This window comes from Leptosomus discolor, chromosome 1 (genome assembly GCF_034619465.1).
Source record: "Leptosomus discolor isolate bLepDis1 chromosome 1, bLepDis1.hap2, whole genome shotgun sequence".
Taxonomy (NCBI): domain Eukaryota; kingdom Metazoa; phylum Chordata; class Aves; order Leptosomiformes; family Leptosomidae; genus Leptosomus; species Leptosomus discolor.
Genome location: NC_141391.1, coordinates 89,532,153 through 89,558,267, shown reverse-complemented (window position 1 = coordinate 89,558,267; position 26,115 = coordinate 89,532,153).

The window sequence follows — 26,115 nt, the reverse complement described above, 5'->3', positions numbered from 1 at the left end:
CCGGAGGAGGAGGTTGTGCATTAGTTTTCAGGACCGCAATAAGAGGTCAGGCAGTCATGATGTTTAACTGAAAAAGCAGAGTTACGTGACAGCTCCAATTCTCTACACTCACTCAAGCATAAGCGTTGCATTCAGGGGGTGACCTGGGTTATAGAACTCAACAGGACATTCAAAAGGCTTTCTGTCCCAGGCACAGAAAGTAGGTCGTACACTTGGTCTTGCTAATACCTCTGGATGTCACAAAAGCTTTCAGGACCCAGGATACTGCAGCTTGTCTCTCTAAGTGCTCACAAGGTGCATTTGAAGTTGGGTCTCCACAAAGCTCAGTACCAGCTCAGCCAGGATAGAGACACATAGAGCCATAGCCTCTCCTGACCATTATCCAACAGTTTAGCAACCAGCACTCACAAGAACACCAATTACATTCACTCAGTGACACTCCTCTAGGCATCTTAAATTTTCAGCAATGCAGTGCAATTAGTTGTGAGGACAAACAACACTGTAAAGATTGCTGACCTAGGAGAGATGAACGAAAGGCCAGAGTGCTGTTTGTTGATTCCTTAGCTAAAACCAGACAGAAGTCAGAGGATTTGGTTGACTAGACATACTTCAATGATAAAATGTCTAACTCCTTTTACAATATATTATTAAGGCCTTTTATTATTCTGTGACAATTTAGAAACTCTTAGTCAAGAAGTGAGATGTGATATCAATAAATAATGAGAGAAAAAAAAAGAGTATGTAGGTACAGCATATTTTGATGACACCAGCAGTTCAGACAAGGAAAACCCTGGGTGAGATAGCAGTAGGAAGATATTGCTAATCTGGTTTGAATACTCACATATAGGAATGGGACAGAAAAGGCTATCTGTGTAGTAATTTTTAATCCTGCTTCAGCATAAAAGAAAACCATATTGTGTGGGGGGAAGTTGAATAACTGCACAAGTCAGCTTTGGAGAAAAAAAAACACTTGAAATAAGTTTGACCAAGAGACAGAAATGACAACAAAATCTGTTTGCCCAGGAAAGCGGACATGATATTTCTGGAAAAACTGTACACAAAATAATTTTGCTTCAATAGGGGGCAGCTATATAATGGTATAGAAATATGTTCTTTAAACAGTTCTGCTGGCTGAAGGAAGTATGTCCTCCACCACAGCCCAGACACATATTGTTGCCCCTCTGACAAAGTGTTGCCCTCAGGTCTGAGAACATGGATACGTAAATGGTGGCAAGGAACAGGCATATTGCAATATGTTGCCTGTACCAGAATCTTGGGAATCCTGAATTTCTAGTGCTATTGCTGGAGGGAGAGATGATGGCATGTGTAGCAGCCACAGCAGAGGCAGAAGCATGGTCCGTCCAAGACTGTCTTCCCTGCAATCACAGGCTAATGTTTTACCTCTCCATAAAGTATCTTATTTCAAATAAGCAAGTTTTGCAAGGGCTAGCTGTTTAACCTAGCCCAATTCGTTTTGACTTGGGAGCTCAGCTGAATTCATCATAGACTGTGTCAGACTCAGGGACATGACCTAGACCTAAGACAACACATCTGTTCGTATCCTAAATGTCAGATTGCCATGGTCAGTAGCACAGCTAGTGAATTCTTCGTTCGTACGTGAGCATGTACTATAGCTACACAGGCTTTCTTTTCCCTACAGTGTCCTTCTCCTGACTTTTCAGGAAAGCTATTTTCTATCATGTGCTTATATTTTGGACAGTCCTGAGGGAATTTAATAAAATGCATTTTAGGGGAAAAAAAAAATAAGAACAGTCAGAGGGTGTCTGGTCTGTAGCACGAAAGAAGAAAATAATAAATGTTGATCCAAATTCCTCAGTGAAAAACATACAACTATCCACTATCCAAAGAACATCACATGGCTGTTGGTGACTAACAGCTTGTGTGTGTTGACTAATTAGGGCACATCTGAGATCCTGGTAGCTGTTCTCATTGGCTACCAGAGATGAGGGTAAGGTAGAAACACAGTGCTGCCATGGGAGTCTTAACTGTGTACAATGTATCTGCAGCATGCTCAGCCCTGAACCTTTCTAAAACTGAACAGCTTGAGAAATCTTGCCCATAGTTACTAGGGATATTCAAAAAAACATGAAGCCTTCAATGGAGATGGCATTCAGATGAATGTGAATGTAAATACCTATGAAGGGAGCACCTCTGCACCAGCTATCTGCTCTCAGACTCCATTGCCAGTTTCCATAGTCCTTCTGCTAGATCTCTTTTCATGAGCAAGCCTTCCCAAAACTACCAGTGATGCATCTCTGTGTACACAGGCCACGTATATACTTTTGCTTCAAATAGATAGGTTTTGACTGACAGTTACTCTAGGATATTTGTATCTAGACCCTCCAAAAAAAACAGTGTAGAATATGTTTGATACATCCAGCCTTCACTAGGCCCAGTCAGTTTCAGTTTTTCAGATTATAGCTGTCTATTAGATATTTATTCCAAGGTCTTTTCCAGTTTACTGAAAATATTATTTGAAATATACCAATTTTTCTCCTCTGCAAGACTGTTCTTGAGTTTTAATTATTTTTCTCTGATACCACTTGATGAAAACAAGACTTTCCAAGTGCTTGGTTTCAATTACTTATTTGTAAGAGCGTAGGTAAGAGCATTTTCTAGCCTTGTAGTTGCATATTATAGGGACTAATAAATTAGAAACGGCAGGATGATTGAGAATGAGGAATTAAGTGCTTCTGATAAAATTTCATTTTAAATTCCCATTGACTTTCGGCTCTTCAGGTTTGCTCCTGAACACCTACTGTCTGAATAAAGTTTTATTCTGTCCAGAGGCAGATTTAGAATGAACCAATATACATTAACTTATTTTTATTCTGATTGACTTTTTTTTCTACAAAATGTTTCTGAAAGTGTCAATAGTATTTTGACGTCACACTGGAGTTGACTTCTTCATTGTCTTTATCTGACTTTACTTATTTACAGAGTCTCTTCCACATCAGTAACATGAATTTCATATGGAATTAGTTCTTGATTCAACAGCAGAAAACTGGAAATATACAAAAAACCCCCGTCTTCCTGCACAAGGGAACTCATATGAAGCTTACTCTTCTTCTATCATCTTCTATCATCTATTTACTTACCTAAACAAAAGCAAAAATAAATGTTTGATAATGAATAGTTCATTTCATTGAGATTGTTTAGAAGAAATTCTTATATGAGAGAGTGTTTTAAGTGACAGAACAAAAAAAATCTGTTTCAATGAAAGTCTATTTACCATCTTCAAAGTAACAGGATTTTTATGTGGCTTCATCCACCCCAGTTACTTTTTAGTTCTGAGTGTTTCTTTTTTATAAATAAAAAAACAGTCCAAGAGCTCTCACAACTGAGACCTAGCTACATGTGGGACATGGTACAAAACACTTAATAGGAGCACCGGCACGGGTTACATGCTTATGATTAGAATTCTGCTGCCATCAAGAGCATTTTCCTTTTATAGCAGATCACAGACATCAGTAATTGGATTATTGTCATGGCAAATTTTCAGTGAAGCAATAACTTCAGCTCCCTCTATATGGAGAAGTCTCTAAGAAACAAATTACATCTTATTTACTCTTTTTGTTATGAATTAAGTCAGTGTATTTGATTCTAATGTCTATGTTGCTGGACGCTTCTTTCAGAATGAGTTCAGTGAGTGGACTGAACAGAGCCTCATTGTCATAACAAGGGGTTGAACTGCTTGTGCTCCTTTTTAAAGTCATAGGTTTTGTTTTCACAAAAAGAAATTTCACATGTAAAGGCACTATTATTGGAGGAATAAAACAAATCAAATCAGAGCAAATTTGTTTTCATTTCTTCTGTCCTGAATGTCTGTGACTCAAAGGAACAATTTCCAACTTTATTATACTTTGTGGTAGAGAAGATAAGAAGGGATTCTTCAAATACATCAGTAGCAAAAGGAAGACCAGGGAAAATGTGGGCCCCCTGCTGAATGAGGCAGGTGCCCTGGTGATGGAGGATACAGAGAAGGCAGAGTTACTGAATGCCTGCTTCGCCTGAGTCTTTACTGCTAAGGCTCGTCCTCAACAATCCCAGAACCTGGAGGTAGGAGAGGAAGTCTGGAGGAAGGAAGACTGCCCCTTGATCAAGGAGGATTAGGTTAGGGATCTCTTAGCCGGACTGGACATTCAAAAATCCATGGGCCCAAATGGGACGCACCCGCAAGTGCCGAAGGAGCTGGCAGTTGTTATTGCTAAGCTGGTCTCCATCATCTTTGACAGGTAATGGAGGACAGGAGAGGTGCCTGAGGAGTGGAGGAAAGCCAATGTCACTCCAATCTTCAAAAAGGGCAAGAAGCAGGATCCAGGAAACTACAGACCAGTCAGCCTCACCTCCATCCCTGGAAAGTGATGGAACAGCTCATTCTGGCTGTTACCTCAAAGCACATGGAGGAAAAGAGGATTATCAGGAGTAGTCAGCGTGGATTCACCAAGGGGAAATCATGCCTGGCCAACCTGATAGCCTTCTATGATGGCATGACTGGCTGGGTGGACGAGGGGAAAGCAGTGGATGTTGTCTGCCTCGACTTTAGCAAGGCTTTTGTCACTGTCTCCTATCACATCCTCATAGGTAAGCTTAGGAAGTATGGGATAGATGGTTGGACAGTGAGCTGGATTGAGAACTGGCTGAAGGACAGAGCTCAGAGGGTTGTGATCAGTGGTGCTGAGTCCAGCTGGAGGACTGTAACTAGTAGTGTTCCCCAAGGGTCAGTACTGGATCCAGTCTTATTGAATACATTCATCAATGACCCAAATGAAGGGACAGAGTGCACTCTCATGATGATACTAAACTGGGATGAGTAACTGACATGCCAGACGGCTATGCTGCCATCCAGCAAGACCTGGGCAGGCTGGATAGTCGGGCAGAGAGGAACATAATGAGGTTCAATAAGGGCAAGTGTGGGGTCTTACAATTGGGGAGGAATAACCCCATGCACCAGTACAGGCCAGGGGTTGACCTACTGGAGAGCCGCTCTGCGGAGAAGGATCTGGGAGTCCTGGTGGACAGCAAGTTAACCATGAGCCAGCAATGCGACCTTGTGGCCAAGAAGGCCAATGGCATCATGGGGTGCATTAAGAAGAGTGTGGTCAGCAGGTTGAGGGAGGTTATTCTCCCCCTCTACTGTGCCCTGGTGAGGCCACATCTGGAGTGCTGTGTCTGGTTGTAGGCCCCCCAGTTCAAGAGTGACAGGGAACTACTGGAGATAGCCCAGCAGAGGCCTACGAAGATGATTAAGGGACTAGAGCAACTTTCCTACGAGGAAAGGCTGAGACCTGTGTTTAGCCTGGAGAAGAGAAAACTGAGAGGAGATCTTATCAATGCTTATAAATATCTAAAGGGTGGGAGTCAAGAAGATGGGGCCAGGCTCTTTTCAGTGGTGCCCAGTGAGAAGACAAGGGGCAATGGGCACAAACTGGAGCACAGGAAGTTCCACCTGAACATGAGGAAAAACTTCTTTACGTTAAGGATGACAGCATGGGAACAGGCTGCCCAGCGAGGTTGTAGAGTCTTCCTTCCCTGGACATATTCAAGACCTGCCTGGATGCAATCCTGTTCAACCTGCACTGGCATGGGTGTTAGACTAGATGATCTCCAGAGGTCCCTTCCAACCCCCACCATTCTGTGATTCTGTGATTTGTGAAAACTGATTAGATGCAGAACAAACCCTTTCAATCAATCAAAACAAGCACCAGAGCTTGAGGGAACAGGCAGCTCATCTCTGCTGCGTAAGCTTCTGGGCTCACCACTTGCAGTACTTTGTGTACTCTGCAAACTCAGTTAACCACCTGAAATACATGTGACATGGCTCTCACTCTCTGCTCTTAGCAATCTAAAATCAGAGCAATTCATCTGAGGATTTTATTAACAAATGCTGTGTATGTCTTCCCTTAGGTAGGACAAAGTCATGGAAACTCTTAAACTGCACCTTCAGTCAGGGGACTAGTCCTAGGATGATCACATATCAGGAAAAAAAAAAAAAAAAAAAAAAAACAACAAGACAGCAGCAACAGAAAAGAATTCTCTTTCCACAGATTGAAAACTGAGACATAGAGGAGGAAAGTGATTCACTGAATCACTCAATTGCTAGTGGAGCTGGAATGAAGCCTGGTATTCTGGCTTTCCACATAATGTCTTACCTATCAAGATGGTCAGAGTTTCATCCATCCTCTGATGAATTCCTTGTTCCCCAGAATTTTATTAAACATAAAGATATAGAAGCAAGCTACCCACTCAAAACTCTGTTCAGATAAATTTTAGATGTTGCTGATGCTAGCTAACTTCTGCCCCTTACTCATCTCTTGGCTAAATGTGTTTGTCCACATATCGTCAGTCTTTTTCTCAACACTAGCAAAAGTAAGAAAAATAGTCACTCTCCTTGGTGCATTTCAAAAATTAATCAGATCTAACCTGAGTTATAGTGGCTTTTCTAACAGTGGCTGATCTTCCAGTCCAATCACCAGAATGACACCACTGCCACTCCTGCTACTTGCCTTCTCCACCAAAGCCCAATCTTTATGTAACCCTTTAAGATGAGAAGCTGGAAAGAAGGGATAGAATCAAAGCATTATCACAGGCAGGCCCTCACCTCAGAACTTCAGCCCTGTGAGATTTGTCATACATATGAACACCATGCTGGTAACATTAATTTCAAAAGATATGGAACATCCATCTTACCTTATATTAATATTAATGGGAAGGTTCCCATAACATTCAGCTGTTTGCATTCTGACTGCCTTCAAGGACGTCATCTTGGAATCTGGCTGCTTCACAAATTCAAAGGTTCAGAAGTCCAGAAATTCACAAGTTCAGACATTTCTATCATATTGCCAGAGCCAAGCTGGCACCTGGAGCTTCTGAAAGAATGGATTTCGTGTCAAGTTAATAAGAGGAATATGAAAGGTGTGGAGACCACGTAGTTATAAACACATTGTTATCTAGTAATATTAAGATATTCATTGTTCCATTTCAATAGTGGTCTCTCTGAACAGAGGTCACAGTACTGATCTCTGTAATATAACATCCAGCTGGAATAAAAAGAAAATAACCGAATCAAAGGTACTGTTCCAACAAAGACCTTTAAGTTATAGCTACAGAAAATGGATCAGGATGAAAGATCATGTCACAGAAGCTGCAAAAGCTTAGGACAGACTGAGCAATAATGTGTATTAAGGTAATTTGCACCAGTAATATGCTGAAAGCTTTGCAAAATGTTAACTGAAAAATAGGAGCAAAAAGCAAAACACAGGTGGATCACAGTAGAGGAGAATGTGGCACTGAGGTCACAAGTACAATTTCAAAATCACCTAGAAAAATGATGAAAGCAAATGGATGTACAGTCTGTGATAAATATCAAATGGTATCTGTGGAAGGAAAGGAAAAATAAGGAATCTGGAGAATAAACTAAGAGCTGGGATTCAGAACAGTACAAACATGCAGACGAATTGGACCAGATGGCCCTTTTCTCTTTCTGTCATAACTTATGTTCTTGGAACATGCAGAGCCTAAAACCGATTTGGGAGACAAAAATTCCCCCTGTCTCAACTGACAGTCATCGATGCTTCTGGCTGTATTTGCTCCATTTCCTATCCCCAGTAATTACAGATCATAAAGACATATCTCACCTTATGCCCTTTGTGGGAGGAATCGGCTTACGGAGACAATCATTTCAAATGTAGAATGACAGTAAAGAAAGGACTAGCCTGAATCTTTAGGCTCAGGTGGAACACAGAGTCATGCATAAGTAAACCCACAGTGGCATTACCCCTGGAGCACATGCTTCCCCTAACTAGATAGCATTTTCCAGCTGGTCACAGTAACCACTGCTGTAATTATTGTTTATGATAGGGGGCATCAGCAACCAATGATTACACGGACTGAGGTTTCATGGCTCACTGAACAGGTCTGTAATACATTTGAGTCAGTGATCTGGAATATTTCGTATCTTCTCACCTGGAGAGAAGCTGTGTCAGTATCGTGGGGTACATACATCCTAGATGCCATATATACACAGCTAAAAATTTTTACCGTTTCAGTTCAGAAAAACAGCACAGGTCATGGTAAAAGCTTTGAGATTCCATCCTAACACTTTAAGAAGTCCTCTTTCAGACATACACCCGTTGAAATTTTTCTGTATTTTCGTCAGTGTAGAAAGCGTTTTCTGCAATTACAAGTTAAAAACTTACTATGGACATTAACAAAATTCTTTGGAAATACAGGACAAGCATATAGCTATTAATTAAGCTGTCTCTTAAAGAATCGCTACTTTTTTAAAAAAAATAGTAAGCAATTTGGTGACACTTTTGTGCGGATATCAAGTAGTAAGTTCAGCAGAGAAAAAGTTTTCCCTGTGAGAAAAACATTAATATGGCGATCCTTACATATGTTCCTCTGTGCTCGTGTGAGCTCCTTTACCTGGGTAGAGAAAGGTGCACAGGAAGGAGCTCTCCTATGCAATACTGTGGTATTTTTGCACTGAGAAAAAAACATTATGGAAGTAAGGTATCAGCTGTGTACCATCCAAACTTGTCGAGCTTGACTCCAAAATTCACAGCCAACTGGCTCCCATGCACGCTAAGAGCATCATGCCAGAACCCAGGGTATTTGGCATCTAGATGTTGTAATGACATCTCTGTGGATACAGGTTACTGGCATGTTTAACAGCACACTGCCATTTAGGACAGCTCTTTGTCTCCTCATTGTTACACTGAGCTGCCTAATAGTGGATTACAGAATGTGATAACTAAATCCTATTGTACTTCAGATTTCCGTGCAGGATCCATTAAATGAAAAAGTAGCCAAGTTTGTCCTCTGTTAAGCAGGTGCATTTATAATTCTGCCTAAGGAAGCTCATAAACAGCAGTTAGAAGAAGAAAAATGAAGATGAGGGAAAGCTGTTGGAATACGTATTCTCCTACTTTAAATGAATATATTCCTGTTAATGCTTGTTCCAGTTTAACCATTTCCGTGAGTGCAGAACTTGGTGAATGGGTCGAAAGTATGTACAGGCTGCAGACTTTGCATCATGAACAAGCTCAAATTGCTTATGACTATTTAAAACTAGAATTTGCATAGTGAAATAGCAGGGGTTGGGAAAAAGGGAAATAAATCAAGTGTGTATATAAATATATATGAATGTGTATGTGCATGCACTTAATGGTTTGTATTACTATATTAAATTATCACCTGCAAAAGTATTTCTGTGTTCATAGACGTCTTTGAAAAATGGAACTATAAGGTATAATAAATTCATTCATGAAATTGCTGAAAACAGATGAGCCTTTTACAAATTTCCTGTGGCACAAATTTTGCCTTTCATGTCTCTAAATAAGATTAGTAACTTTGATCACAAAGACTGAAGCACATGACTTTCATTTTGTCTTTATTTTCTACTAGGGCATTCCCCTTGTAAAGGGAAATGACACACTTCACATTCTACATTCTGACTGCAAAGCAGTCTTTAATTGGCACTTATGCCCTATTGAAACAGATATGACACCTTACAAGCAGGCATTATGCCATCTAGACAGATGGATGTGAGTATAGATTCAAGGCATGCCAGAGAACAGTGTGTGCATCAGGGTTATGTGGAAAGGCCAGACTCCTCCCCAGTGATACTGAAAGGGTAGTCTGTGCAGATTATCAGAACTTTTATGAGGCTGAGGTATGCCATCACCATTCCAGTTTGGCACTGCATTAACAATGAAAATGGAAAAATATATTTCAAAGTCATTTTAAGTGAGCTTTTGGCTTTCCAAACTCATAATGAGGGGAGAAAAGAGATATTTTCCCCTCTTGGCACTTTGCTGGAACCTCTCAATTATTCTTATCCAAAATGTTTCAGCGGTGCTGTTGAGTTTCCTGCCAAAAGCCAATGTGTGACCTTCTATTAGCTTGCATACCCTGAAAATCCTTTTGGGCCATGGGTCTTATTTACATTTTGCACAATGGTAGACTCTATTAAATCTGTTAGTCAAAGTAAATGTGGATGAAAAATTACCTTCTTTGTTTATCACTAAATAGTTCACAATTAACACTGAACTGCAAATGAGGAAATAATGTGTCTCTTTGAGGAAAACATATGTTTGTGTTTTAAAGTACTTATGGTAATATCGGTGGAATAGTTAATGTAAAATGAATGCCATCTGCTGACTAATACAGAGTATTTACAAGTGCAAATAGTCCAGATAACTGCTCTTCTTAAATGACTATAACATGATATTGTTTGGACAATTATCTGAATCTAGTCCAAATTTTCCTTTCTTCTTCCCCTCCTGTAGCTGTGTTATGTGGAGCACTTATGCATAACCCCACTGACTATGGCAGATCTAACAGTTGCGAGATTGTTGCGAGAAACTATCCAGTCCCTTCGTGGAACAGAAAGATGAAATAATGGAATACATTACCCAGAAATTCTGGCACATGCAAATTGGGCCTGCAGTCTTGAATGTGGTGGGCAGAAAAGCTGTATTGGGAGATGGATAAAAAAAAAGTTACTGAGCTCTGCTTACACACTGCACAGACAGCAGGCACCAGCAGCACAGCAAGGACATACAGATAAGTCAGCTATGTTGTCCAGGGAGTGGGATATGCCCCTGAAAAAAAAAAAAAAAAAAAAAAAAAAGGAATTGTTGGCTTGTGTGGCTTACACACTGCCTGGAATTTCGCTGAAAAAAGATATTGCTGCCTGAGGTTTGCTTTCTACTTTGTTCAGAGGAGCAGGACCATTTGTACATTCAGGACTGCATAAAAAATGCTGGAATCCATCACTGGTTTCTCACTCTGGCAGATGCAACTTTCTTTGCTTTGATATTTGATCCAATCAGAAGAAAACAGACTAATGCCTATGGGATTATAAATAACCCTAAATTATTTCTACTGATAAGCAAAGGTCTTGCAACAAATATACGAGAAATAATTGAAGGTGAACCAGACCTGCTTGTCATCTGCTTTGCTACGGCGTGTAAAGCATTTAGGTGAAATGCACTTAGTACCCTGGGCTCTGTGAAGCAAGACGCCTTCCTGCCAGCTCTTCTCTCTCCAAATCGCACTGAATTCAGTCATCTTCCATTAAGTCAGCAATAAAGGAAAAGCAGGTGAATACAAGCACTTTGGGCTTGTACTATCAATCCTTCAGCATGTGTTTTGCCTGCAAACAAACCATACTCTTGAAGATATTTACAGCCACAATATTTATACACAGGCAAAAATCTCTTTTTTGCAGCTTGAGGAAGATCTCTAGGATAATATGTAGTTTGAAGGTCACTGTTTAAAAGCTTGAGTTGTAGCCCAGACACAGACTCCTGGTACAGGAGCACAGATCCCATTATCTTTTCTTCAAAGTCAAGAGTTCAGAGCTTATTTACCTATTCCAAACACTTCTGTTTCATCTTAAATCAGCAGATTTTGAGAGATCCCAAGCTGGAAACTTTCCCTGAAAGCACCTTCCAGTGACATCACTGAAAAGCCACCAAATGGTAGTACATGAAACTAAACCACATGCTCCCAGACAGGTACACTGTCTATTCCTGTCAATATTTTCTCATATAACCATATAAACAATATCATAACAATAATAAAAAGTGAGATACGTGACATTCATTCATAAGGCTTTATAGTTGTCTTCAAAGTTCTTCATAGTACTCCTTTCTCTGAATCTGCTCATCACAGGGCATACGTCACCCTTTAATTAGCTGCAGAGACAGAATCACATCACTCAGTGACATAACATTCAAAATGTTTTCATTAAGTAGGGTGGATAGAATGTGGATAGCAATTTCCATTCCAAAGTTTCTATTTTATAGCACACTCATGAAGAAGAGAACCTCATGCCAATCTTTACCTCTGCCCCTTCAGTCCAGTTTAGACTAGTGTGGCGGGTTGATCCCAAACAACAACTAAACACTCACCAGACACTCAATCACTTTACCTCTTCTATAGACCATGGGGGACCAGGAACAAAAGAATGAGCCGGCTTTTGATTTCACAAGAAGTAAATCAGCTGGGGCTTTGAAGTCAAAATCATTCTCTGACTCAAACTCACTTGTGTTTAGGTTGCTAATTTGTGACAAAAGCATCAAAATAAATTTTCAGCTTCAGCCCTACAGGTATAAAGTGGAAATTAGGATTTTTGAAAGGGCCTAAACAGACAATTTGTCTTGGGTTCTTCAGTTAGTAGTCTCCGTTCCCCAAAGCTCTGTCTACGGACAGAAACAGAACTTTCCCAAGTGTTTCAGACATGTAAGTAAGGCCTACTTCCACACAGGAGTCTAGTCATCCTATCGACCCCCTTTTTCTCTCCAGTGAGCATGACTCAAGGCTTCTGTTAGGTAGCTAAGTATAGACCCTAGCGAAAGCTGTGTGGGTACTCCCCTTCCTCCCCCTTTTATTCTAACCTAATCAGGCCCTTTGGCAATGCTGTATTCCCATCTGTGATATTTTATGTCAGAAATCATTTGAAAAACTGTCCCTAGATCACAAGACAGGACATTAGTCTCTTAATGAAATTGATTAGCCAAAGCTAAAAGAAATCCACACAACCACACTGTGATATTGCTTGGTATCTGTTATACAAACACGTTTACATTGACACTGAATATTTTGACAATTCCATGTTAGTCCAACAGATTTACAGGCTTAAATCACTAAGCAACACGGCGTTTTAGGAACGAAATAAACATTAGCAAACAAATTGATACTTTCAAATGCATTAATATTTTTTATACAGTTTAATTATCTTAAAATGAACAGCAAGTATTACAGAGCTTTAAGGTACAAATAACTCTGATCATTTGGTGTGCACTGACATTGCCAGTCTAAAATTTTACCTCAGACTGGAGGGAGAGCTAGTCTCAGTAGGAAATAAATGTTTGGTGCTTAAATTTACTTTGAAGTTATGCATGGCCTGCTTGAAAGTAAGTTTATATACAATCCAATCTTAGTTACAGTGGAGTAACTATAGAAATGCTCCATTGCACCTGTGAATATCCACCCACCTATATACGCTAATCAAACTGAGATCAGAACATGGCCCCTAAAATTCATTTTTGCAACATCAGATTTCCCTCTTTTGAAAACAGTTCTCAGTCTTTCAAAGATTTCAGAGGGAGGAGACTCCATAGGCCTCTCCCCAGCATCTCTTTGAAGTGTTATAGATGTGATGCTCTTTCCAGGAAAGAGTTTGAACACTGTAGAAAAAGACACATAACGTGCAGAAATCCTTCTATTTGCACTTTCAAGGTCCTTTGATATGTCTTGCATACAATTTTTTTGCATAACAATACCGGTACTTTAAAGACCCTATAAGTTTGTGAGGACAGAAACAAGTAGGTTTGATTTGGACTTCATTTGTATCAGTTAGTTATCAAAACTTACTCAGTCAACTTTTATCTAAAAAACAAACTTCAGCCTCTAGGAGCCCAGCTCTCTACCTAGCTCTTACAAGTGTGCATCCTGGGGGATGTGTAACAGTGAGGGGTTAGGAAGCAAAATGTCTGGAACTTTCGAAGAAAAGAGAGAGGTAAGTACCCAAATTATGCCATCTCTAACAAGAGTTAGATATTCAGGTTGCAGGATCCTCTGAAGATCCTAGCAGCCAGCCACTGGAACTCCAGATCTTTTTACGTAATTATAATTTATTGGAAAACTCTGAAACAAGGTGTGCATTAATTGAAGCTCAGACAAATGAAAAAAACCCAGATCATTCTAATTTTCAGATCTCAGTGTAGTTTGGTCTTGAATTCTAGCTAAAAACTTAAATAATATTATTTTAATGTGAAGTTAATTTTTCACCTTCACATCTCTCACAGAATTATGCATCTGCATATACATACATATATGTGAACACATATATAAACACAGACATGAGTTTAATCTGTAGGACCATATTTATTATTATGAAGTCACCTGAACCACATTTACAATCGAATGAGCTTTTCATTTTGAAATTTTTTTTCCAGGTACTGTCACACATAGTTTTATTGTTTTGAAAATATACAAGCATCTTTTGAGCTCACATAAAAATAGTGATACAATTTTTGAAACAATTTCTTAAAAATAGCTCCTGGAAAAGACTAGTTACCATTGCCCAACCCTTGTAAGGTTTTCTGCATGTCTCAGGCTACAGTTGTCCTAACATTGTACTCCCAAAGTGAAATCACTTACAAAGAGTAAAATCATAAGTGATGGGACTGTCTCATCTACCACCAGACATGTGCAGACACGGGCAGAATGAATTTTATCCATACAATGACCAGCGCAGGTTTACACGGTGCGCATTAAATCTGGGAGTTCATCACTCCAGAGTACTAGTGTACCTGACAGAGAACAGCTCTGAGGTATATAATGTAGCATAGATCCTAACTAATAACCCTGAACACGAGTTCACTTTCTTCTCTTGGCAAGTGTCTCTGTTTTCCTCTTGACACTAGGAGCCAGAAAGCGTTGCTATTTAGAAGTCTGTCCCAGAGAACAGAATTTCTTAAGACAAAATAATACACAACCTGCAAATTTGTCTATTGCTATTCTTATTAAAAAGTGGTATGGTTTGTTTATGCCAAGGACAAATGAATAGCTTTCTCCAAATGACGCCAGTTTGCCAAGACACGAGCTTAATGTTCAGACTCTTCAAAATACACGTGAATATGGAATCTGTTTTGAAAACTGGTTTGTCACAATAAATGACAATATCCAACCTTCCAAAGCAAATCTGTGACCCTCTGCCAAATATGTTCATTCACAAGTCTTTACCTTAATTATTAATTATCATGACACATAATAATTAATGTAACAATCCATACTGGGCCTATGAGTAAGAACAGATGCACAAGACAATGCACACCACAGAGGAATATCTTCTACCAAGACTCAATGACAGTTTGTCAACATGGCAGCCTGCCAATAAAGCATCTGTCGCTTGGCTTGCAGAGGCTTGCTTTTGTGAGATTTCTATGCAAGGAAACACTTGCAAGTTCCTTTTTCTTCTTCAGATTATCTTTATGCTATATTTGTTGTCGGCATCTGGGGCTATAATGGGAGATCATAGACACATTGTCATTTTGAAGGAGTTAAATTCCCTCTGGCATCTCTCTCTCTGCTTTCCTTGTATAGACAGGCAGCTTGATGACTCAAACTGAGATGAAAATATAAAGCACTGTAAGGTAATAACAAGGAGTCTAAGACAAAGAAACAGTACTGTCATTATGGCAGGAACACCGTAAGTGCACACACAAGTCCTGGAAGGGTGAATCTAGGGACTTCTTAATGAGAGTTTCACTGAACTGCCACCATACAACACGCTGTACAGTTGATAAGGCCTATGCCATGTTTTGAGATACACTCGTCTCCCACTTTGACACATATGTAACAACCCACACTTCCAGAAATGTTTGTTACAGACCATATTCTACAGTATATTCCCAATAGACAACATCATGGAATTGGTCACTTCAGGTTCCTATACAGATGAAGAAAGACTGCTTTACTGTAAACCAGAGAGACTAGGAATTCTTTCTATTCTTCTGTGCTATGTACTGGCAATAAGCTGTAAGGAGATTGTCACAAGGTTCTTCTTCTTTCTTCAGTAACCAAGATAAAAAAATGGTGCCAGACTCTGAAATTGCTGCTAAAATTTTAATATACAGGTATGTGGGGGGTTGAACTTAGCGGGCTGCCATGTACCAACCAAGCCACTCTATTACTCCTCCTCCACAGCAAGATAGGAGGAGAAAATACAACAAAAACCTTGTGGGTCAAGATAAGGACAGAGAGGTCACTTACCAGATACCATCACAGGCAAAACATACTTGACATGGTGTCCTAGATTACAGTGTAAAATGTGCCCAAAAAAAAAGTATTCTATTACCATCTTCAGGAGCTGTTGAGACCAGGTGGGGCGGTGCTCCCTGCCTCCCCCCTCTGGACTATCTTCTGTTAATGGGCACAACAATGCCTTATCGCATGATCCATAGATAACTCGCTCCTGGACTATCTCCTGTTAATGGCCCATCAAGGAACTGCCTCACGACTCACCATCCCATTGTGAGATGCTCCGCCCAAGGGGAAGGAGCCAAGCATTCCATGCTAAATAAAACCTGAGATCTCGAACACCCTAGCAGCCTTCTTCCACTGAATTCCCAGAGGAGTTTTTTCCCCCACTGGAGTTTCAGAGGACAAGAGCCACCTACCTACCACTGGACCTTCGGAGGAGGACCAGACCCTTTTACAATATCGCTGCTTCAACAGAGCTACATCCATCACTTCAGGAGGACTGCAGCCACCATCTTATCGGACTGCTACTGCCACCCTAACAGGGTGTCAGGTTGTATTTCTGACTCTGTCAGTGTAAACCAGTGGGTTGTTCTTTTTTTCGTGTCTTGTGTTTTATATATATATATATATATATATATATATATATATATATATATATATATATTAGTAAAGAACTGTTATTCCTATTCCCCATATCTTTGCCTGAAGGCCCCTTAATTTCAAAATTATAATAATTTGGAGGGAAGGGGGTTGCATTTTCCATTTCAAGGGAGGCTCCTGCCTTCCTCAGCAGACACCTGTCTTTCAAACCAAGACACATGGGAAAATTAATTTAGTTTATTACCAATCAAATCAGAGCAGTATAAAGAGAAATAAAAACAAATCTAAAAACACCTTCTCCCCACCCCTCCCTCCTTTCTGGGCTCAGCTTCAGTCCCAGCTTCTCTACCTCCTACTCCTGAGCAGTGCAGGGGTATGGGGAGTTGGGGCTGTGGACAGCTTGTAACACCTTGTCTCTACCACTCACGCTCTTCTCCTGCTCCAGTGTGGGGTCCCACCCATGGGACAGTCCTTCATTAACTTCTCCAGTGTGGGTTCTTTCACAGGCTGTAGTTCTTCACAAACTGCTTCGGTGTAGTTCCTCTCAACAGGGTACAGTCCTTCAGGAACAGACTACTCCAACATGAATCCCCCACAGAGCCACAGGTCCTGCCAGAAAGACCTGCTCCAGCACGGGTTCCTCTCCACAGGGTCACAGGTCCTGCCAGGAGCCTGCTCCAGTGCGGGATCTCCTTAGGGACACAGCTTCTTTCGGGGCACATCCGCCTGCTCCTGTGCAGGGTCCTCCACAGGTTGCAGGGTGGATATCTGCTCCACCAATAACTCCCATGGGCTGCAGGCAAACAACATTTATCACCATGTTCTTCACTACAGGCTACAGGGGAATCTCTGCTCTGGTGCCTGGAGCACCTCCTCCCCCTTCTTCACTGACCTTGGTGTCTGCAGAGTTCTCTCACATACTCTCACTCCTCTCTCCTGGATGCTATTGCACAGCATTTTTTACCTCTTCTTAAATACATTATCACAGAAGCACTACCACTGTCACTGATGGGCTCAGCTTTGGTCAGTGGTGGGTCTGTCTTGGAGCCAGCTGCAACTGGCTCTCTCTATGACACAGGGGAAGCTTCTGGCATCTTCTCACAGAAGCCACCCCAGTGGCCCCCGTGCTACCAAAATCTTGCTGGCTACAGCCAATACACAGTAATAACACACAACCATTTCTAAGTTAAAAGTAAGCAAGAGAAGTTTTCTCCCAAAAAGAATTCAACAGAGATAGTAAGGCTACTCCTAGATTCCCATACATTGACTTTTCTTAGATCTGGATAGTGGCATCTCTGTGCACAATTTGGTTGGTTTTCCTCTTCTAACTAAAGGCAAAATCTATACTCAGATCTATTTGTTATTGACACAACCTAGAGCTACTGAAACATCACTAGTCTGAGATGCTGATTTGCCTACTTTGGCTTAAAAAGGTATTGGGGTAACAGGTTCTCTGATCACATTCATGATCATGACACCTTCTCTGTAAAGGAAATTCTGAAACTTCTCTAGCCATCGGCCTCACTAGCAGCTTTGACCCACACAGAACTAGGAAGGGTTTAAGGTTTGCTGCCTTTTCCAGTACTGTTCTGCCTGATAGTGACTCTTGCCAAACGTCCCACAGTTTTATTGTTCAAAACAATGTAGTTATGGGAGAGCTACACTTACTTGGTTCTGAATTGTTCCCCTCCAGATTGGGGGTGGGAGGGTGGGGTCGGGTGAGGGGGGGAAGTTGAATCTTAGTAATGGTAGGCCAGTAAACTCCAATAAGGCAGTGTCTCTCCCGCCCTCACTCCCACACAACCTGGACTCTGCACAACTCTCAGCAAGAACCTAAAAACTGATTGTTCAGGAGCTTTGTTGTTGTTTTGTAGGTGAGCTTTGTTTGCCCTGGTGGTGAGGGGAAATCTTTCTCAGTGATTGTAGTAACCCTGGGGTTGAGTTCCACTCCAATGGTAATGTCATGGCTTCTTTCATCTAAACAGCGTCATGGAGTAGTATGAGGATTTAAAGATTTGGCCAAATATTAGTACCAGTTAATATTTAGCATGCTCCGTAAAGTTTGAAAGGCATTGTGTGTAACAAGTAGAGCTATACAGAAAAGCAGAGTACTGGGGAAGAACACAGGAATGTGTATGTGCTTGACGGAAAGCCTTTCTTGTTTAAGTCATTAACAAAACTGGTGGGTTTCCACAGGGCCAAGTATTCACCCTAAGGTTTCTCCTTTAAAGAGAATTTAATGAAGAAAATATTGATTCAGGGACAGCCAAACAGTCTTGTGACTTTAACATCAAAATTTAGTCAGCTTCATTCTCCCTGTCCCCCAAGTTTGGTTTGTTCTTTCACTCTTTCTCTCCTTCAGGGAACGTCGACAACTTTCTTGTCTGCTCTCTGTTGGGAACAGGAAGAATAAATTATTTCTTTTAGTCTTCCTTATATCTCCCTCTATTGTTCTCTGAGGATTTTTAAGACATTTAATTTCCCTATGCCCAGGTGCACCAAGCAAAGGGTGTACCTTCCAACTGTGTTTCATCCATCTACATCTCTCTCATTAAACGTCATCCTTCTGATTAGCTAGATTCATTAACTTTGTCTCTCACTTGTTTGGAAAAGTTTGTCGTTTGTGTTTTGTATTTTATATAGGCTAGTAACACTTTCCCAGATTATGTTCCTGCTCTTGTTTTCCTTTGTACTCTACAAAGTTAATTGAATTTCATCAGCAGTTTTTCTTCTATCATAAAACTGTTTAACATATCACAACCCTTCTCAGGCATGTGATTATCTTAACAGCTTTATGGTTGCTTTACATTGGATTTCAGTTATGTGAGAGGGAGGTCAAAAGGGGTTATATGCACTTTTCTGTCCTGAGACGCAATCCCTCTCAGGCTAGGGTGGCACACTGCATTGGAAAGTGTATTCTGTCGCAAAGCTGCATCAGAAGCCCTGCCAAAAAATTGTCGGAACAGAAAAATGGACAGCCCTAAATACACTGTTTCTGTAGAAGGACAGCATCTGTGCTAGACAAACAGTATTTTTATATGTAATTATTGCTATTTTTAACTAGTTCTTTCTCTGAAAACTTTAGCATATTTTTATGATATATTATGTGTTATTTTTTAAGATCTTTCCATAATATTAGATTAACTGTAATTTTCTTTCCAAGCCCTCTCCATATGCACCAATATAGTGCATTGCCTCTGAAAATCTAGCATTTATAGTCCTATGTTTCAATCTTCTTTTAAACTGTTAGAAATTGTTGCTTTTCCTGTCAGCTTTTGGATTTGCCTCAGTTAACATCCCAGCTAATTTCAGTGACAGACAAGGTCTGTCTATCTGCAACCTTCAATGAAAATAAATAGAGACAGCAGGAAGGCAAGGAAAGTTTAGTGATCTTTATGCATTAGTCAAAGAATACCAAAAACATCTTCCAACAAAAATCTGAAAAAAAGATCCTCAGGTATAACTGGGAAAAAGATTAATGACTTGATGCCATGCACATGTCTGATATTCATGTAGCTTAGAGGATTTTTTTGGAAAAATCGATTTAAGCATATTAAGTGAATAGAATTTGAGTTAAACACTCCTCACCTGATGATAAACTCCAAGCATGCCTCCTCCCATTCTAAAGAAAGATGGTTTACAAGCTTGCCTCTAACCTCACAAGGTGTTTGATTAACCTTGCTGATGAAAACACTAAACTGATTAACAACTTTATGTTCAAAACACACCACTAAACAGATTCCTATAAGAACTTTTAGTATGAAAGCTCTGAGTCATTCACCTGCTTCGAACTCAGAGCAAATGAGACAAAGTCTGTATCAGTAAAGGGACTCTGCCTTCATTAATCACACCATCTAATACCTACTTTTCAGTTGCAACATCTGTGTACCAGACAACACAGAACCTAGCTGTACCATGTTAATTAGGAGAAAACTACTAAAACATGCAGTAGCTGGTCAGGGCTTTTGTGGTTACTGAACTCATTTCACCACTGTTGAAAAATGCACCACTATATGAAAAAAGCCAAAAGATGTAGGCTTGGGCTGCAGCTTTTTCTACTAAAGAAAACTAGTCTCTATTCTTTAACTTTGTAATAAGGATTTCTTTTTCTCACATGACGTAATATTTCACCAAAATTGGCAACAGACACCAACAAACAGTGCTGTCTCAAAAGTGATTTAGAAAGCTGTCTCTTTCAAAAATATCCCTCATTTCTAGGCATACACACAGAGAAATCCCCAAGACCAACATTTACCTTATCTTGCTAATGCCTGGATTCAGCTGTAAACTCGGCATATACAGTTTAGGTGTCTAAATCTAGATGCATACATGCTTTAATGGCCAACAGAGATCTAAGCCTGGAGTGAATTGCCTCACAGAAGTACCTGGTGCCACTGAGCCACCACGCCTCCACAACACACCCACCAGAAAAGCAGGGGTTCCCAGGAGGCCCTGTGTCATATGTGCCAGTCTCATAAGGATGTCTTTGGTACACAATTAATTTGTGGGAACTTAAATTCCTGTTCAATACAGGCAAAGGACTTGGAAAACATTTCCAGCTTAATAGATACACTTGTTAACTATATGGTTCTCTAGACTCCATGCCCTACATAGACTAGGGGCTTAACTCAGGGGCTTAGTCACGCAAGCACATGCTTCTAGAGTGATTTCAGGTGTCCTGGGGGTTGGAACTAGATGATCTTTGAGGTCCCTTCCAACCCAAATCATTCTACGATTCTATGATTTGTGGACTGAATTGAGTCCTCAGTGTCTTTATTTTATTCTGCTAATTTTCTTGGGGCAAATTCTCATAGCATGAAAAGAATGAGAATATGTTGAATGAAAACGATGTACTGACTGGATTAATCAGACACTGAGACCCACTTCACAATTGTGTTATCTTATTCCCACTGAAATTGAGGTTTCCCTTGACCAGTGTGGTACTGCTATAATCCAAATTTTAATCAGTTCTTGTCTGCGATAAAACTGATACCAGTGAGGAATATCAGGCTCACAATGCTGTGAACAAGAGAAAAATCACAGCTTTTGTAACATCTATAATGAAAGAAACCCCGTTAAATTGTTTTGATGACTCAAGCAAGATTGTTGGTTTCACCAAACCAAATTTAATCCATTTTAACTGCATGAATTGAGAAGTTATGAATCACTGCTTTGGCAACTATCCCAGATAGCAACAAGTTATGAGTATTAAAAGAGGATTAGATTATAAATTTTTTTAAAAAAAATAAATATTCTCCTTGTGTCTGGAAAATTCCAGTTAGCATAGTCCAAAATATTTGAATTTAATATGATTTGACTGACATTACAGTTAGTTAACAACATTTATACCATACATAATCTTCTTTACAAGTGACCAATCTTGTAGGCATTTATCCAAGTGGATATTCATCCCAGAGTATAAATTGAAACAAATGTCAGTGAACAAACACAATTTTGTTTTCTAGCAGGTTCACAGAAGCAAGCTTGAGAAAAGGCAACAATGCCAAGACCAGAAACATGGTGTTTTCTGGTACATTCACCAGGTGTTCTGAGAGTCTATTCATACTGTCCTGACTAAACTGAAATCACTTAATCTTCCACTAGCAGACACAAATATGAATAATGTCTCTGAGACTGACAAGGTGAAGAGTTAGTATAAAGGTCAGATAACAAAAGAGCAAGACCTCATCTTGAATACAGAGTAAAAATCAAGCTGCATCTTTCTTGATTTCAAAATGAATCCATCTAGGACAATAATGATATAGCTCCCAAGAGAAACAGGCAAATCAGCAAATTAATTTCTAGCAAAACGTTTTATGTTATGGAAGCCCACAAACAGATTTGATTCAGTGACAGTAAATCAAATATGGTAGGTAGTTCTGTTTGACTGATGAGTATACATGCCACTGGCAGTGGGGCAGTGACATATACAGGATAGCAATAAATACTTTCACTGGCAGTTCAGCAGCCATTGCTCAGTAACACTAAAGGAATATAGAAAGCTTCAGGCAAAAATGCAATCCAGCTAACAAAAAGATATTTTGCTTTTCTGCAGCTTTTTCCATACTATCCTTTCCTGTTGATCAGGAAATGAGCAGCTTATAAAGATGCGTGAAGAAAAAAATATTAAAATATTTTATTGTTACTGCTTTGTGCTATTAGTGACTTGCTGCAGCTAAAGCATACCTATATAATAACATTGGTATGTTATTTGCAACTCTTCTTTTCTCACTCTTACTCTGCTTTCCAGCTCTACTATATTCCCGTCTGACTCCCACCTTCCCACTCCTTATTAAAGCAATGGTTAAGCTAGAAAGCGACTGCCATTAGTGATATTTACTGTCAATGGAGAAGGAGAGAAAATTACCAGGGACAGTCAGAAGAAGATGAGGTTGCACTGAATCACACTCTGGTCTAGTCTGTGTCTTTCCACGTGGGGAGCCTAGGGAGACTGAGGCCAGGTTATTCCACAGTACATCACACTAATCGCTTGGCTCACCAGCACTGACCTCTCCCACCTACCCAACTCCTTCAGCCCACGCCAGAGTTCACAGTTAACCAGTAGATACATCCATGACCCTAAAACCACAACAACAACTACAGCAGAGCCCGCTAGTGTCTGCATGGATTGAGGAGTGCCTTGGATATACTCTAGAAAGAATGAACTTTAGACTTCACAGCTGATCTGTTCACAATCCTGCCATTGGCTGCAAGAGACAAAGAGGGGGGGTTACTACCAGGAGAAGGAAGGAAGGAGACAGAGGGGGCAAAGGGGAACATCTGGGCTGTAGAGCAGAAGGTGCCAACAGAGCCTTACAGCACTCTAGGCCAAGAAGATGTCCTTTAACACAAGCAGAAATAACTTTGACAAAATAGGAGACATTAGAGGAATATATATTTTAATTGCTCCATTTGAAAAAAGAGAACAGAAAATATGAGTAAAAACCAGCCTGAGCTTTTAATAAGGGTAAGAGGACTGGGGCTGGAGAAGGAGGTGGACAAGTCCAAACTCCACCACTATCTGTGTAAACATAGGGTCCAGAGCAGTGAGAAAACAGCACCAGGCTGGTCATCTGGTCATTAGCCATATGGGTCATAGTCAGTCTGCACTGGCTCCCACTCAGCTTTCTCAGCATCAGTGTTACGGGTACAGATGAGAGCCTGAGAGCTTCCAGAGACATAATAAGGTCTGTTTCCTATGGCAGGGATCAGCCCACTTGGTTTCCCAAGAGGCAGTACTGTGTCTCTCCAGAGTGGATGATGCCACCAAGTAACAGTCCATCAAAGCTTCCTGTGTGGCAACCAGCTAGGGTGAGTATTCACTGGTGTTTCAAAGGTCTTTCATCTCCAGACTAGGCTTGATGTTAATGAGCAGATTAATCAAAGTTCCTGGGGATTCTGTTTCTGCTTACTGCCATGGCTCCTGACCAGCTCACACCTCATCATTCCCAGGGGTTCAGGGCAGAGGTGTATTGGGATTACCTGGGAAGATTTCGGCAGCAGGGGGGCTGCAAGTGTTGCCTGTGAAAAGAAACCAGGGACTGCCCTGTGCTGAACACAGACAGTTCCAGCCAGCTCCAGTGAACCCACGACAGGACACAGCTGAGCCCATCAGCAATGCTGGCGGTGCCTCTGTAGTAACATATTTAAGAAAGGGCAAAAAGTGCTGCACAGCAATTATAAGAGTGAGAATAATGTGAGAGAAACAGACCTGCAGACAGTAAGGTCAGTGAAGAAGGGGAAGAAGGTGCTCCAGGCACCAGAACAGGGATTCTCCTGCAGCCCATGGAGGACCATGATGGAGAAGGTATCCACACTGCAGCCCCTGGAGGACCCCACGCAGCAGCAGGTGGACATGCCCTGAAGGAAGCTGCAGCCTGTGGAAAGCCCATACCAGAGCAGCACCCTGACAGGAACTGTGGCCTGAGGAGAGGAGCCCATGCAGGAGTAGGTCTTCTGGCAAGACCTGTGGCCCGTGGGGGACCTACACCTGAGTAATCCTTTCCTGAAGGACCGTATCCCATGAAAAGGACCCATGCTGAAGCAATTCTTCAAGAACTGCAGCACATCGGAAGGACCTATGTCAGAGCAGTTCGTGAAGGAGTGCATCCCATGGGAGGAACACAACACTGTAGCAGGGGAAAAGTGTGAGGAGAAAGCAACAATAAAGACAAAGTGTTATGGTCTGACTGCAACTTCCATTCGCCAGCCCACCTGTGCTGCTCACAAGGGGAGAAGGTAGAAAAGTCTGGTACGAAAAAGTGCAGTTGAGCCTGGGAAGAATGGGGTTCACGGAGGGAAGATGTTTTAGTCTTTTTCTTTGCTTCTCACCATCATACTCTATTTTTTAATTGGCAATAAATTAATCTCCCCCAATTTGAGTCTGTTTTACCCAAGACAGTAATTGGTAAGCAATCTCACCATGAGCTTTTTTATACTATTTTCTATCCCCGTCCTGCTGCAGAGGGGGAGTGAGAGAGAATTGGCGGGCATATGGCAGCCAGCCAAGTTTAACCCACTAAATGTGGTTAGCGCTGCACTCACTGAGCTGTCAACAGCAGATGATGAGAGGTGATGTATCTTCAACCCCACTGCCTTTGAAAGAAGCACCGGCCATAACTCAGAAAAGTCCTGGGGAAAGGAAACATTGAGCTGAGTTCTTTCCTCGAACAGGGTCAGTGGGCAGGGTGGTTGCAGCTCCAGGGCCCTACAAGGAAGTGGCATCTGTAATTGGAGCTGTTCTGAGGAAGCTGTCTTAGATGTTCAATTACTTTCCTCGTCATGCTTATTTTAAAGTTTGGTAAGCAAAAAGCAGTTCCATGCCCAAGAAATACTACTGGTTCAGAAGTATGTTTGGATGACAGATGTTACTGTAGGACTGTAGACATACAAGGCAGCATATGGTTTTGCTAACTTGCACTGCATTAATATGCTCAATTAGTGCATGGCTAATGAAGCAAGAATTATATTTTACCATTCCATGTTCTTATGAAACACTGATGAAGTCAGGCTATGTTGACACTAAATATTTTAAGATGTTTACAAGGTCTAACTTTGGTAATGATACAGTAAATAAGTGTAATGGCAAATGTGGAAATAATGCAAACACAAATGCAAGTAAAAGGAGGAGTACTCTGAGATACATGATCATATTCATGCTTACAAGGTATGTGAAAGCAGATCAAAACTTTTAGCAAGTCCCGCAAGCCTTCTAGAAATACCTTTCTAGTAGAGGATAGAGAAAACATATAGTGGCACCTTAATCCAGATTACCTTCCAGCTTGGACCAACTGATTGAAGCATGCATCTTTAACTGGATAATTGTGCCTATTTAAGTAGTCAACATATGCCACCAAGGATTCACTTGTTATTTTTGGTTTTAATTTCTCAAGTTCACCCTATCTGTGATTTTAGTGACTCTGACAGGGATCTCAGATACACAAGAGTTTGCTAGTAAAAGCTGTAAGAGCTGACTGGCCATAACATTTTTTTGGAAAGCTTTTTTTATTTTTCAGCTTTTGATTGTGTAAGCACCACTGCAGAAGTGCCAGAGACCCTGCTACAGGCAATCCTGTTTTCACTTGGGCACCAGCAATGGGTCATAATGTGAGATGGAGGTAGGCAGGACAAATGCCTCCCTGCTCCGGTTGTTTATAGACCAGCTCAGTGATCAGGTTCTTGAACTACAACTGTGGTGGGAGCCAACTGAAGGAG